Below are 14462 nucleotides of genomic sequence, written 5' to 3'. Positions count from 1 at the left end.
GATTGGCCAATCTCTTAACATTTTTTTAGCATTTTTTTATTGTTTCATTATTTGTGTACATTAAATGTTATATCCCTTGTTATTTATCATCGTTTTACTTTTTAGCTTGTTCTCTGGCAATTTAGTCCGTCAGTCTTGTCTATTGCATAATTGAGATACACTATCACCCTTATATTTTTCTTTGCTCTTGTGTCATTTAAATTTGTACCACTTATTAGCATATAATCACATATTGCTTCCACTCTTCTACATAGGGCCTAGATACCCCTCTTTTTATGGTATTTTGACTTGACATTATTTTTTTCTTCACAGTATACTTAAGCCTATCTATTAGGCGCTCCTTCATTAACTCTTTTGTTGTCCTAATTTGAATATTACATTTAAAAACACAATATTAGACTAGAAATACTATTTCGAATTTGAATGTTACATTCAAATTCTAATATTACATTTCTAAATTGAATTAATACATAGCTAAACATTCTATTAGTCGAAAGAATATTTTCTAATTTTATTGAAAAATTCGAAAACAAAAATTCAAAAGTTATATAAATATTCGAAATTCGAATGAACGAATGTATCAAAATTCTTTTAAATTTCGAATTTTTAGAAACATTCGCCAATCCCTAGTTGTGAAGGTATTTGGTATCATTGCACTGGGCCTTGGGGAAAAAAGTTTTAAGAACCCTGAACTAGAGCGACCACATACACATCAGCAACACAGACTGATAAATATATTTGCTCTACACGTTTAAATATAACTACATTAAAAGATATCCAGAGGGAAACAGTTCCTCTCACAAATTTTAAAGGTATATGATTCTAATACTAAAAAACACAAAACAAAAAACATAACTTTCTTACGCATAGATTTAGAGTTTGGCGGTAGCCGTCAAAACCAGCGTTAGAGGCTCCTAACGCTGATTTTTACCGCCCGCTGGTATTTGGAGTCAGTCATTAAAGGGTCTAACGCTCACTTTGCAGCCGCAACTTTTCCATACCGCAGATCCCCCTACGCCAATTGCGTATCCTATCTTTTCAATGGGATCTTTCTAACGCCGGTATTTAGAGTCTTGGCTGAAGTGAGCTTTAGAACTCTAACGACAAAACTCCAGCCGCAGAAAAAAGTCAGGAGTTAAGAGCTTTTTGGGCTAACGCCGGTTCATAAAGCTCTTAACTACTGTGCTCTAAAGTACACTAACACCCATAAACTACCTATGTACCCCTAAACCGAGGCCCCCCCACATCGCCGCCACTCGATTAAATTTTTTTTAACCCCTAATCTGCCGACCGCACACCGCCGCCACCTACGTTATACTTATGTACCCCTAATCTGCTGCCCCTAATACCGCCGACCCCTATATTATATTTATTAACCCCTAGTCTGCCCCCCTCAACGTCGCCGACACCTACCTACACTCATTAACCCCTAATCCGCCTCACTCCTGCCTCAATAACCCTATAATAAATAGTATTAACCCCTAATCTGCCCTCCCTAACCTCACCGACACCTAACTTCAAGTATTAACCCCTAATCTGCCGACCGGACTTCACCGCTACTATAATAAATGTATTAACCCCTAAAGCTAAGTCTAACCCTAACACCCCCCTAAGTTAAATATAATTTAAATCTAACGAAATAAATTAACTCTTATTAAATAAATTATTCCTATTTAAAGCTAAATACTTACCTGTAAAATAAACCCTTATATAGCTACAATATAACGAATAATTATATTGTAGCTATTTTAGGATTAATATTTATTTTACAGGCAACTTTGTAATTATTTTAACCAGGTACAATAGCTATTAAATAGTTAAGAACTATTTAATAGCTACCTTACAAAATTACCTGGAAAATAAATCCTAACCTAAGTTACAATTAAACCTAACACTACACTATCAATAAATTAATTAAATACAATACCTACAAATAAATACAATTAAATAAACTAACTAAACTACAAAAAATAAAAAAGAACTAAGTTACAAAAAATAAAAAAAATATTTACAAACATTAGAAAAATATTACAACAGGGGGCGGAGCTAGCCATCAAGCAGGAGAGACGTGTCCTTGTGGAGCTCTCTCTAAACCAACGGTTTTTGATATATTTAAGACCACTTTATTATATAAAATTTTGAAGTGCACCTTATTTCTACATCTGTTACTATAGCCTCGTTAAGGGGAAGCTGAAAATCAGGAGTAATCACAGACGTGCTTTATACAAGCACCAACATACCATCACAGTGCAGTCACGCTTCAGCAAGAATACTCTGAAGACCTAGCCTGCAATCACCACCTGGCCGCAGAGCACGCACTACCAGTTGCCCAGCTTGACCGCCACTGCTGCCCGGAGGGTCGGGGCTCCGCTCCGGTGCAGCAGTCTCACACCGCGCAGACTTCTAGGGAAGCGAAGTCTCCCTGCGCCGCCGACAATCGCATCCCTTCTCACCTTGGATCCTTGAGCCGCTTCTGGGAGGTGAGTGATTCCGGAGTCGATTCTGGCTTGTGTTTGGCCCCCCGCTGGGTCTTGTGGAACTTGTGATCGACCCCAGAGGTTTTAGCTGCGCCGCCTGTGCTTTGGCGCGAACAGCCGCCATCTTGCGGCCCAAGTATTAGGCAAGTTGCCGGGCCGTCCATAAAGTTACCTGACCCGGACCCCTCCAGAGTTTCCCACCGAGTGAGGTAAGAGAGACTGTTGGCGCACCACAGCTGCCTGTGCCTCCCACGCTCTTTTGTAGCCCTAGGATCTGGGGCAATTCTTAATTTAAAAAATAAAAATAAAAAATTTAACAGTTTGCCACTAACTTTTTCCTGCAAGTGACTCTGGTCCCTAAAAAGAAGTCCTGCAAATCGAACAGGCCTCATAAAAAGGGTGAAAACCTTTGACAGACACAGCGACTCCCCTGTTACTGAGAACTGCATTACCCCAATAGTTGCATGATAACGGTGCCTGGATGATAAGCCCAATCTTAGGCACTGCTAGTCTATATTAACTGGGATTTCACAGACCATAACATTACAGCAAGACAGGATAAGGGAACAGTACTAGCAGTGCCCTAATAAGTTACAGCCTTATTTTCTGGAACTGCATACCCAAAGGGCTACTTCACCCACTTTTGCGACCACAGTGTTTATTAATAGGCCTGCTTGGTATTAAAGTTCCTCTCTAAGCTTAAACTTTGTGTCACAGTGGAGCCTCTCTATAGGGGCGCTGAGACCTAATCTGCATTCTCAGAGACTGACCTTTATTCAGAACTGTGATAAAAATAATACTACAAGGTTTTTTAGCTGCTGCATCAGCCTGCGTGTCTCTGCAGCCTAGGCTCAGAGTGGAGTGTCTTAACCCATATCTCTTCTTGCAGGAAAAGAGTCTGTTTAGCTGTATTAGACATTGAGTGGCATAACACTTATATATATTGTCCGCCTACTAACATTTATTTATTTTCCTCCAACGCTAGCGAGCTTTACAATACTGTACACAAGTGTGGCCTGACAGGCTTACACATGTAATGATTTAAGCATTAAGTATACAGCAAACTGCCAGGAGATTTCTCAGGCCAAAAGACCCTACCATCAACCAATACTAGAATCCTACCTAAGCACCCCTCCATATCCACCACTGTGGTGTAGACAAAAGTATTAGACTGCATATCTAGTTTGCAATGTTCACTGTCTAAACTAACCTTGATTCTCTCCTTACAGATTCACTAATATAAGAGTTTACCTATATACAAATTGATAATGTAAAGGAGCACCCCAACTTATAGAATATATTAATATTGCACAGTCCCAGAGGTATTACTCTCCATTAGGTGCTAAAGACCAGAAGCTTCCCAATATTACAATTTTTTGACACTCTCTCCACCCCTTTCCTGCTGTGCGCAACACAGCAGGTCATACCCCCATTCCTTTTTCCGGCTTGGCCCAGTGAGGGCAATCTCCCCCGGAGAGGGTGTACACTGAAAATCTCGCTCAGCCAACCTAAGCAGAGGATTGCCCAAGAGCTGCTCCTAACCAAGGATATGTCTCCAAATTTCACTCTGGCAACAAGCAATTCGCTGGAAATGACCACCTAAAACCAAGATTGACGTCAGGGGGACTTTAGTACAGTACTTCTTACCACTGTCCTATTTACTATACTCTCTACTACGGAGCAAAAGTCCAAACACATTGGTCTAACAGGGGAAACAGGCCTGAAACCATGTCTCAAACTTCTAAGAGAAAATCAAAACCGTCCCACCCACTTGGGAAAACAGTCGCGGATCATTTCAAAAATCACCATACTGGGAAGTCCCAAATGTACAGAGAATCCACCTCTGCACTAGAAGGCAGTGAATCTGAAGGTAGCATGGACTCCCAATCTCCTATACCAGATACTCTCTCCGCCAACATTGTTGATGTCCTAACCAGGCGTATGAACCTTCTCCAAGACACACTAACTAAAGAAATTAAAGGTTCTACAGCGGAGCTGCGTAGAGAAATTGGAGCATTAGGAGAACGTACTTAAACTTTAGAGCGTAAACAAGAAGATCTGGCTGTGGACCATGCCCACCTACAAGCTTACTCTCAACACCTAGCGATACAGATATCTGATCTGGAATTGAAACTAGCCGACATGGAAGATCGCTCCAGACGGAATAATTTAAGATTCCGTGGAATATCAGAAGAAATTGGCCCTCAGGAGCTGGAGTCTTATGTTCTGGAGTTCTGCAATATCTTACTACCTTCTTCAGATCCGCCTGGTCTCCTGTTAGACAGAGTTCACAGAGTGGCACGACCTAGATCTGTTTCTCAAGACAAGCCCAGGGATGTCCTAGCTAGGATCCATTTCTTCACCCACAAAGAGAAGATACTGAGAGAACTGGTTAACAAACCTCAACTCCCGGATAAATTCCTACATATTACTGTATTCCCGGACATTTCCAGTTACACCTTACAAAAAAGAAGATCCTTCAGAAATATCACTCAAATTCTGAGAACGGAGAATATCAGATATAGATGGGGATACCCTACAAGGCTCATAGTTTCTAAAAATGGTGAGACTCGCACAATTTTTACCCCCAAAGAAGGGTTTGACCTGTTACAGGACTGGGCCCTAACTTCAGCTAAACCCCGCTCAGAAGCGGATTCCCTGGCCCCTAGAGACCGCTCCGAAACCACAAACACAACTCAATCACTACAGAAAACCAGTGATACTGACACCCCTCGTGTCACAAGAATCCGAGCTAGTGCCCTGGATTTCACTCCTAGGCTTCAAAAGCCGGCCAAGTGAAAAATAAAACAATTGCTCCTGTTACCCTGATGTTTCTACTTCTGAAATTAATGAAAATATATATGTTGTTAAGTATATTTACCATATGTTAGATGTTCATTGCCTATAAGGAGTGTGGGGACCCGGGACTCCTCGTGAAGGAGGGGATGTTTACCCAAAGATACCCACTCTGTTTTCTAAGTAATTACCTCCTCTCGGTTGGGACTCACGGGAACTCCCCACTCCTTTAACTTATCCAGGCCGCTCAATCTCCCTAGGATATTTACCTGCTGCTGTTTTGAATGGTCTCTAGACATAACAGAGACTATAGTGTATTTTACAGCACTAACAATATATGTAACTATGCTTGTAGAAATGGTATATGTTATTCAGTTTGTTGTAAGGACACTGGTTTGTTCTTTTTGTTCATACTCCCCCAATGACAGTCAATCCACATTTACAAGTTAAATACTTGCACTACCCCCCCCCCCCATATACGCACATTTATTTGTGATATCCCCTTTTACGGGGACTGGAGAAGTCAGTTCTCTATTTAGACACACTTCTCCTTTTGGTGATCCAGTGGTTCACCATATTGGTTAAAATACCTACTCAATACAAATACGACTTGTTCAAACCTATAATCATACATTGTACTGTCTGTATTTAATCGTTGTTTTTTCTGTTCAGTTGTTCAACTTTTCCTGGTTTTCTTTATTTCTTTCACTATATTTCAGGTGAAACAAAGATCCGAACACTGAGCTTTACGCTCATCAAGGGCCACATTCAGGTGCGCAGACCCAGGCAGGGTGAGTTACATACCTGGTTCCTTCCCTCTTTCTTCCCTCCTACTGCCTCCCCTCCCCCACCCCCCTTCCTAAGCTTAAGATGGCGACAGCCTCTAATAACATTTCTTTTGCAACATTAAATGTCAAAGGACTAAATTCCCAAGAGAAAAGAAGCATGCTTACCAATACCATGAGGTCTTTGAGGATGCAAGTTGTGTTTCTTCAAGAGACCCATTGGTTAGCGTCAACTCAGAATCCATATAGAACCCCTGATTATCCCATAGTAGTCCTAGCCTCTAATACTGAGAAAACAAAAGGAGTAGCAATTGCCATACACAAATCTTTACATTTTGAACACATCCACGCAGAAAAAGATAACCAAGGACGGTTCCTACTGCTTAACTGTAAGCTAAATGGTACCCTATTCACTCTCGTTAATATATACGCCCCAAACCAACTACAATCTAATTTCCTGAAAGGGATACTGTCTAAAATTGAGAAACACAAGACGGGTACGACAATCCTAGGGGGCGACTTCAATATGATATGGGATCCCCTACTAGATAAGAAAGTTCAGAAGGGGAAACAAATTGACCAATACTCTATAACTACTGCCAATAAATTTCCACACTACATTTCCCAACATAATCTGTACGATATATGGAGGGCACTCCACCACAAAGACAGGGACTATACATACTTTTCCAGACCCCATAACTCATACTCGAGGCTTTACCACTTCTTTACTGACTCGTGGACTCTGAACAGAGTCTTAACGTCACATATCAGGGTCTGCCCATGGTCGGACCATGACATCCTTACGTTCACTCTCTCTACTGATTTAACCACAGAATCTAGGCCTAGCTGGAAATTCCCGAAACAAATGCTTCAAGATAAAGCTTTCAGAACTTCCCTTCAAACCTCTATTGTAGAGTTCTTGAGAATAAATGAAACCCCTGATGTGTCCTCCCAAACAGTGTGGGCCGCTTTGAAGGCATACATAAGGGGGATATGCATTAGAAGAAAGGCAATATTAAGACGCCAAGCAGGTTTGCCCCTAGGTCTTCTTATGGCTAAGCTGCGCTCCACAGAACAGGAGAATAAAGATTCTCCAACTGCACGTCTTGCTGACCAAATTGGGGAGCTGAGAGCACAATTGGCAGACAGAGAACTACAGAGAGTAAAAGACTCCAATGTTCGATTCAGGAAGCTGATGTACTGCCAAAGTAACAAGGCCTCGACCCTACTTGCTCGCAAATTAAAGGGCAGAACAGCGGCAGCTAGAATTCTGTCACTTAAAAGAGGCTCTACCTCTGTCTTCTCACCCAAAGACATTGGGGAGACGTTCGCGTCCTACTATTCTGACCTGTATCATCTTAAACCCTCGATGACTCTGCACGGGAGGTGATGGATTTTTTGCAGAATCTAGATTTACCAACACTCCCAGAGGAGGATAGAGAGGCACTTAAAGCCCCATTCTCCTTAACTGAGCTCAAATTAGCCATTAAACATACTCATAATAACAGAGCTCCAGGTCCTGATGGCTACCCGGGAGCCTTCTACAAAATGTTCAAAACAGAATTAAATAAGATTCTCCTCAAGGTTTTTTGTGAAGCCCGAGAGGCAGGCTCATTCCATAAAGAATTCTTACAAGCAGTGATCTTGCCCATCCCTAAACCAGACAAAGACCCCTCGTTATGCACGAGTTACAGACCAATCTCACTAATAAATGGCGATGTAAAGCTATATGCAAAACTATGGGCTAACCGCCTTAATAGCCTACTCCCAAAGGTGATTCACACGGACCAGGTCGGGTTCACGTTTGGTAGGGAGGGCCCAGACAACTCCCGGAAAATGCTGAACATACTTATGGAGGCGTCCCGGCTGAGGTTGCCCATGCTGGCCCTGTCACTAGACGCAGAGAAAGCGTTTGACAGGGTCAGATGGGAATACTTGTGGCACACGCTTGCCCAATTTGGCATTCCAGAGGTAGTGATTACGGCGATACAAGCCCTATACTCTTGCCCCTCTGCAGTAGTTAAGGGTCTAGGGTTCGCTTCTTCGAACATACATATCACTAATGGCACAAGACAAGGGTGCCCCTTGTCGCCTTTGATTTTCTCTATGGCCATTGAACCTCTAGCTCAGGCTATTAGACAAACACCCTCTATACATGGTGTCCAGTTTGGTAGGGAGGCCGTGAAGTTAGCATTGTATGCGGACGACGTGACACTATTCCTAACGAACCCAATAGGCTCCCTGCCAGCTCTTTTTGATCTTATTGCCAAGTTTGGGGCTCACAGCTACTACAAAGTTAATGTCTCCAAAACCGAGGCTTTACCAGTATGCATTCCAACATTTGAATTGGATGTATTACACACATCATACTCATTCCGATGGTCACAAACCACTATTCGGCATTTGGGGGTACAACTTGGTCCAGATCCGAAATTAGTAATCACTGCTAATTACACAGGTCTCATCAGAGAAGTCACTGAACTCACCTCCTCTTGGAGCCTTAAAGAGCTCTCATGGCTGGGCCGCATTGCGTCTTTCAAAATGACGATCCTGCCTAAAATCCTGTACTACTTCCGATGTATCCCACTCAATGTCCCCAAAGCTTTAATTGATAAGCTCCAATCCCTGGGACAACACTATATCTGGGGCAAATCTAAGCCCCGGATTGCGGCGAAGATACAAGGAGGGGTTGCAATGCCTAGCGTACGTGGTTACTATGAAGCAGCCAGACTTTCCCACATCACGGCATGGGCAAACAAAGGAGAACCGCAGGGATGGAAAAGCATAGAGGCACTAACCCTCCCTCCGGGCTTAAAGCTGGCAGACCTACCCTGGATTCCTTGCCACTGCCTTGATAATTTGGGACTAAAAAATGCCATCGTCAGAGATAATCTGAAAGTTTGGCATAGCCTTAGAAATCTACGCGATATCGCCCCACATCCATCCCCCATTCATTCCCTGGCAGCCCTACCTGACACACATGTCCTGCAATGGAGTGAGTGGGACCTGAAATCGGTTTCCCACCTATACTCCTCAGGCACTCTACTCACTCCCCATAATATCGGAACAATTGTCCCAGAAGCCCCTCCTTGGGTCACCTTTGAATACTCGAGGCTATATGCTTTTATGATATCTTGGGGATTTACCAAAACCCTAAATAGATCCCTGACAAACTGGGAAAAACTGTGGCAGCTCCCTATCAAGACTCCTAGACTCATATCGTTTCACTACGACCTCCTACAGATGTCTACTAACAAAGAGAGACCCTGGCAGCTAAGGGCATGGGAGGGAGACCTCTCCAGACCACTTACAGATAGGGACCTGCGTACTGCTATGACGTTGACTAAAAAGACGGTTCATTGTGCAAACACCTTAGAAGCCTACATGAAACTATTTCTGAAATGGTACTACACCCCCTCGAGACTGTCGCAGATGTTTCCTACAACGTCTCCTTTATGCTGGAGAGACTGCATGCAGAGAGGTTCAGATATACATATATGGTGTGATTGCCCAAAACTTGCACCCATCTGGAGTCAGATAGCGGGCCTCTGTACCAGTCTCGGGCTCTCTATTCCACTCACTCCTACAATTGCTCTCCTGCACATCTTCCCAAGAAACGTCCCAACCCACGTTTCTAGACTGATCATTTTTGTCCTAGCAGCCACGAAACTGGCAATTGCAAGGGTCTGGAAACAGGTCCTGCCTCCAGATATTGCAGCGGTTACATCTATAATGCAGATGTACGCCAAAATGGAACAAAGTTTCTATTTTAACATGGAAAAAGAAGACCTATACTGGCAGATTTGGGAGCCTTGGTTTAATTACCAGGGAAATCATAGTTAAACATGAAGTCATGTTAAAGTCCCCGACCACCCCCAGTAACGTTATTAACTTCTCATTTCTAGCTTTACTCCGCTCAATGAATCTACTGCCAAACCAGGTCCATTCTCCCCCCTTCTCTAATCCTTTCCCCCCCCTCTCCACCCCCCCCCCCCATAATATGTGCCCTACTCTCTGCCCTAGCCCATATCTCTCCCTCTTCTCTAACCCCTCAGGGGTGGCCTCCCCCGCCTGGGAACGCACATTATGATTACTAGTTGAAGTGTGTTAACAGACATTTCTAAATGTCTCTAGAAAGTTGAGTCTATGTATGGGACTGGAGTATTACTCTAGTCCCTATATTCAGGTTTGTTCACAATAATAGAAAATAAGGTTTATGCAGCTGATGTTTTATTTACTTTCGATATGCTCATTCCAGATGCCTTGTGTTACCACTAATGTATATATTCACTGTAATGATGCAACAAATTGCTGTGTGTATACAAGTGAAATTACTGAGCATTTTTTGATGTAATCTTTGTTGTGATGCATAACCCTCAATAAAAAGATTTATAAGCCCCCTAATAAAATAACAAAGACCCCCAAAATAAAAAAATGCCCTACCCTATTCTAAAATTAAAATAGAAAAGGTCTTTTACCTTACCAGCCCTTAAAAGGGCCCTTTGCGGGGCATGCCCCAAAGAATTCAGCTCTTTTGCCTGTAAAAAAAAAACATACAATAACCCCCCCCCAACATTACAACCCACCACCCACATACCCCTAATCTAACCCAAACCCCCCTTAAATAAACCTAACACTAAGCCCCTGAAGATCTCCCTACCTTGTCTTCACCACACCGGGTCCCGATCGGTCCAGAAGAGCCTCCGAAATCTTCATCCAAGCCCAAGCGGGGGCTGAAGAGTGACGTCCATCCTCCGGCTGAAGTCTGGATCCATGCGGCGGCTAAAGAATTCCATCTTCGGGCAGAAGTCTTCATCCTATCCGGGCAGAAGAGTCGATCCGGACCGGCAAACATCTTCATCCAAGCCGCATCTTCTATGTTCTTCCATCCGATGACGACCGGCTCCATCTTGAAGACCTCCGGCGTGGATCCATCCTCTTCTTGCGACGTCCTAAGTCCGAATGAAGGTTCCTTTAAATGACGTCATCCAAGATGGCATCCCTCGAATTCCCATTGGCTGATAGGATTCTATCAGCCAATCGGAATTAAGGTAGGAAAATTCTGATTGGCTGATGGAATCAGCCAATCAGAATCAAGTTCAATCCGATTGGCTGATCCAATCAGATTGAGCTCGCATTCTATTGGCTGTTCCGATCAGCCAATAGAATGTGAGCTCAATCTGATTGGCTGATCCAATACGCCAATCGGATTGAACTTGAATCTGATTGGCTGATTCCATCAGCCAATCAGAATTTTCCTACCTTAATTCCAATTGGCTGATAGAATCCTATCAGCCAATTGGAATTCGAGGGACGCCATCTTGGATGACGTCCCTTAAAGGAACCTTCATTCGTCGTCTAGTCGTCGGAAGAAGAGGATGGATCCGCGCTGGAGGTCTTGAAGATCAGCCGCTCGTCATCGGATGGAAGAACATAGAAGATGCCGCCTGGATGAAGATGTTTGCCGGTCCGGATGTCCTCTTCTGCCCGCTTGGATCAAGACTTCAGCCGGAGGATGGATGTCTTCAGCCCCCCGCTTGGGCTTGGATTAAGACATCGGAGCCTGGACCGATCGCTGATACCCGGTGTGGTGAAGATAAGGTAGGAAGATCTTCAGGGGCTTAGTGTTAGGTTTATTTAAGGGGGGTTTGGGTTAGATTAGGGGTATGTGGGTGGTGGGTTGTAATGTTGGTGGGGGGGGTATTGTATGTTTTTTTCCAGGCAAAAGAGCTGAATTCTTTGGGGCATGCCCCGCAAATGGCCCTTTTAAGGGCTGGTAAGGTAAAAGAGTTTTCTATTTTAATTTTAGAATAGGGTAGGGCATTTTTTTATTTTGGGGGGCTTTGTTATTTTATTAGGGGGCTTAGAGTAGGTGTAATTAGTTTAAAATTGTTGTAATATTTTTCTAATGTTTGTAAATATTTTTTTATTTTTGTAACAGTTCTTTTTTATTTTTTGTACTTTAGTTAGTTTATTTCATTGTATTTATTTGTAGGTATTTTATTTAATTAATTTATTGATAGTGTAGTGTTAGGTTAAATTGTATTTAATTGTAGGTATTTTATTTAATTAATTTATTGATAGTGTAGTGTTAGGTTTAATTGTATTTAATTGTAGGTATTTTATTTAATTAATTTATTGCTAGTGTAGTGTTAGGTTTAATTGTAACTTAGGTTAGGATTTATTTTACAGGTAATTTTGTAATTATTTTAACTAGGTAGCTATTAAATAGTTCTTAACTATTTAATAGCTATTGTACCTGGTTAAAATAAATACAAAGTTGCCTATAAAATAAATATAAATCCTAAAATAGCTACAATATAATTATAATTTATATTGTAGCTATATTAGGATTTATTTTACAGGTAAGTATTTAGCTTTAAATAGGAATAATTTATTTAATAAGAGTTAATTTATTTAGTTAGATTTAAATTATATTTAACTTAGGGGGGTGTTAGGGTTATGGTTAGACTTAGCTTTAGGGGTTAATACATTTATTAGAGTAGCGGCGAGGTCCGGTCGGCAGATTAGGGGTTAATAATTGAAGTTAGGTGTCGGCGATGTTAGGGAGGGCAGATTAGGGGTTAATACTATTTCTTATAGGGTTATTGAGGCGGGAGTGAGGCGGATTAGGGGTTAATAACTTTATTATAGTAGCGGTGAGGTCCGGTCGGCAGATTAGGGGTTAATAATTGTAGGTAGCTGGCGGCGACGTTGTGGGGGGCAGATTAGGGGTTAATAAATATAATATAGGGGTCGGCGGTGTTAGGGGCAGCAGATTAGGGGTACATAACTATAATCTATGTTGCGGCGGTGTACGGAGCAGCAGATTAGGGGTTAAAAATAATATGCAGGTGTCAGCGATAGCGGGGGCGGCAGATTAGGGGTTAATAAGTGTAAGGCTAGGGGTGTTTAGACTCGGGGTTCATGTTAGGGTGTTAGGTGCAGACGTAGGAAGTGTTTCCCCATAGGAAGCAATGGGGCTGCGTTAAGAGCTGAACGCTGCTTTTTTGCAGGTGTTAGGTTTTTTTTCAGCTCAAACTGTCCCATTGTTTCCTATGGGGGAATCGTGCACGAGCACATTTTTGAAGCTGGCCGCGTCCGTAAGCACCGCTGGTATTGAGCATTGCAGTGGCGGTAAATTATGCTCTACGCTCCCTTTTTGGAGCCTAACGCAGCCATTCTGTGAACTCTAAATACCAGTGGTATTTAAAAGGTGCGGCCAAAAAAAAGCATGCGTAGCTAACGCACCCCTTCTAACGCAAAACTCCAAATCTAGGCCTTAGTTATTTCTATGGCAGCACTATTTGCAGTATACATTTTTGCAAACACTGCTGCCATATGTTGCTTAACCCCTTAGTGACCAGAGCACTTTTCCATTTTCTGTCCGTTTGGGACCAAGGCTATTTTTACATTTCTGCGGTGTTTGTGTTTAGCTGAAATTTTCCTCTTACTCATTTACTGTACCCACACATATTATATACCGTTTTTCTCGCCATTAAATGGACTTTCTAAAGATACCATTATTTTCATCATATCTTATCATTTACTATAAAAAAAATTATAAAATATGAGGAAAAATGGAAAAAAACACACTTTTTCTAACTTTGAACCCCAAAATCTGTTACATATCTACAACCACCAAAAAACACCCATGCTAAATTGTTTCTAAATTTTGTCCTGAGTTTAGAAATACCCAATGTTTACATCTTCTTTGCTTTTTTTGTAACTTATAGGGCCATAAATACAAGTAGCACTTTGCTATTTTCAAACCATTTTTTTTCAAAATTAACGCTAGTTACATTAGAACACTAATATCTTTCAGGAATCCCTGAATATCCATTGACATGTATATATTTTTTTTTAGAAGACATCCCAAATTATTGATCTAGGTCCATTTTAGTATATTTCATGCCACCATTTCACCGCCAAATGCGATCAAATACAAAAAATTGTTCACTTTTTCACAAATTTTTTCACAAACTTTCAGTTTCTCACTGAAATTATTTACATACTGCTTGTGCAATTATGGCATAAATGGTTGTAAATTCTTCTCTGGGATCCCCTTTGTTCAGAAATAGCAGACATATATGGCTTTGGCATTGCTTTTTGGTAATTAGAAGGCCGCTAAATGCCACTGCGCACCACACGTGTATTATGCCCAGCAGTGAAGGGGTTAATTAGGGAGCATGTAAGGAGCTTTTTGGGGTAATTTTAGCTTTAGTGTAGTGTAGTAGACAACCCCAAGTATTGATCTAGGCCCATTTTGGTATATTTCATGCCACCATTTCACCGCCAAATGCGATCAAATTAAAAAAAACGTAAAATTTTTCACAATTTTAGGTTTCTCACTGAAATAATTTACAAACAGCTTGTGCAATTATGGCACAAATGGTTGTAA

The 14462-nt window shown here is 41.8% G+C and overlaps 1 protein-coding gene across 1 annotated transcript in view; it reads left to right on the top strand.

Moving 5' to 3' along the window:
* Positions 1-14462, top strand: part of GPR63 (G protein-coupled receptor 63) — a 137736-nt gene that overhangs the window by 86011 nt on the left and 37263 nt on the right. The window lies entirely within an intron of this gene.

This window comes from Bombina bombina, chromosome 4, assembly GCF_027579735.1.
Source record: "Bombina bombina isolate aBomBom1 chromosome 4, aBomBom1.pri, whole genome shotgun sequence".
NCBI lineage: Eukaryota > Metazoa > Chordata > Amphibia > Anura > Bombinatoridae > Bombina > Bombina bombina.
The sequence above is the reverse complement of the archived record's forward strand: the minus strand, read 5'-3'. Positions and strand labels throughout refer to the sequence as shown.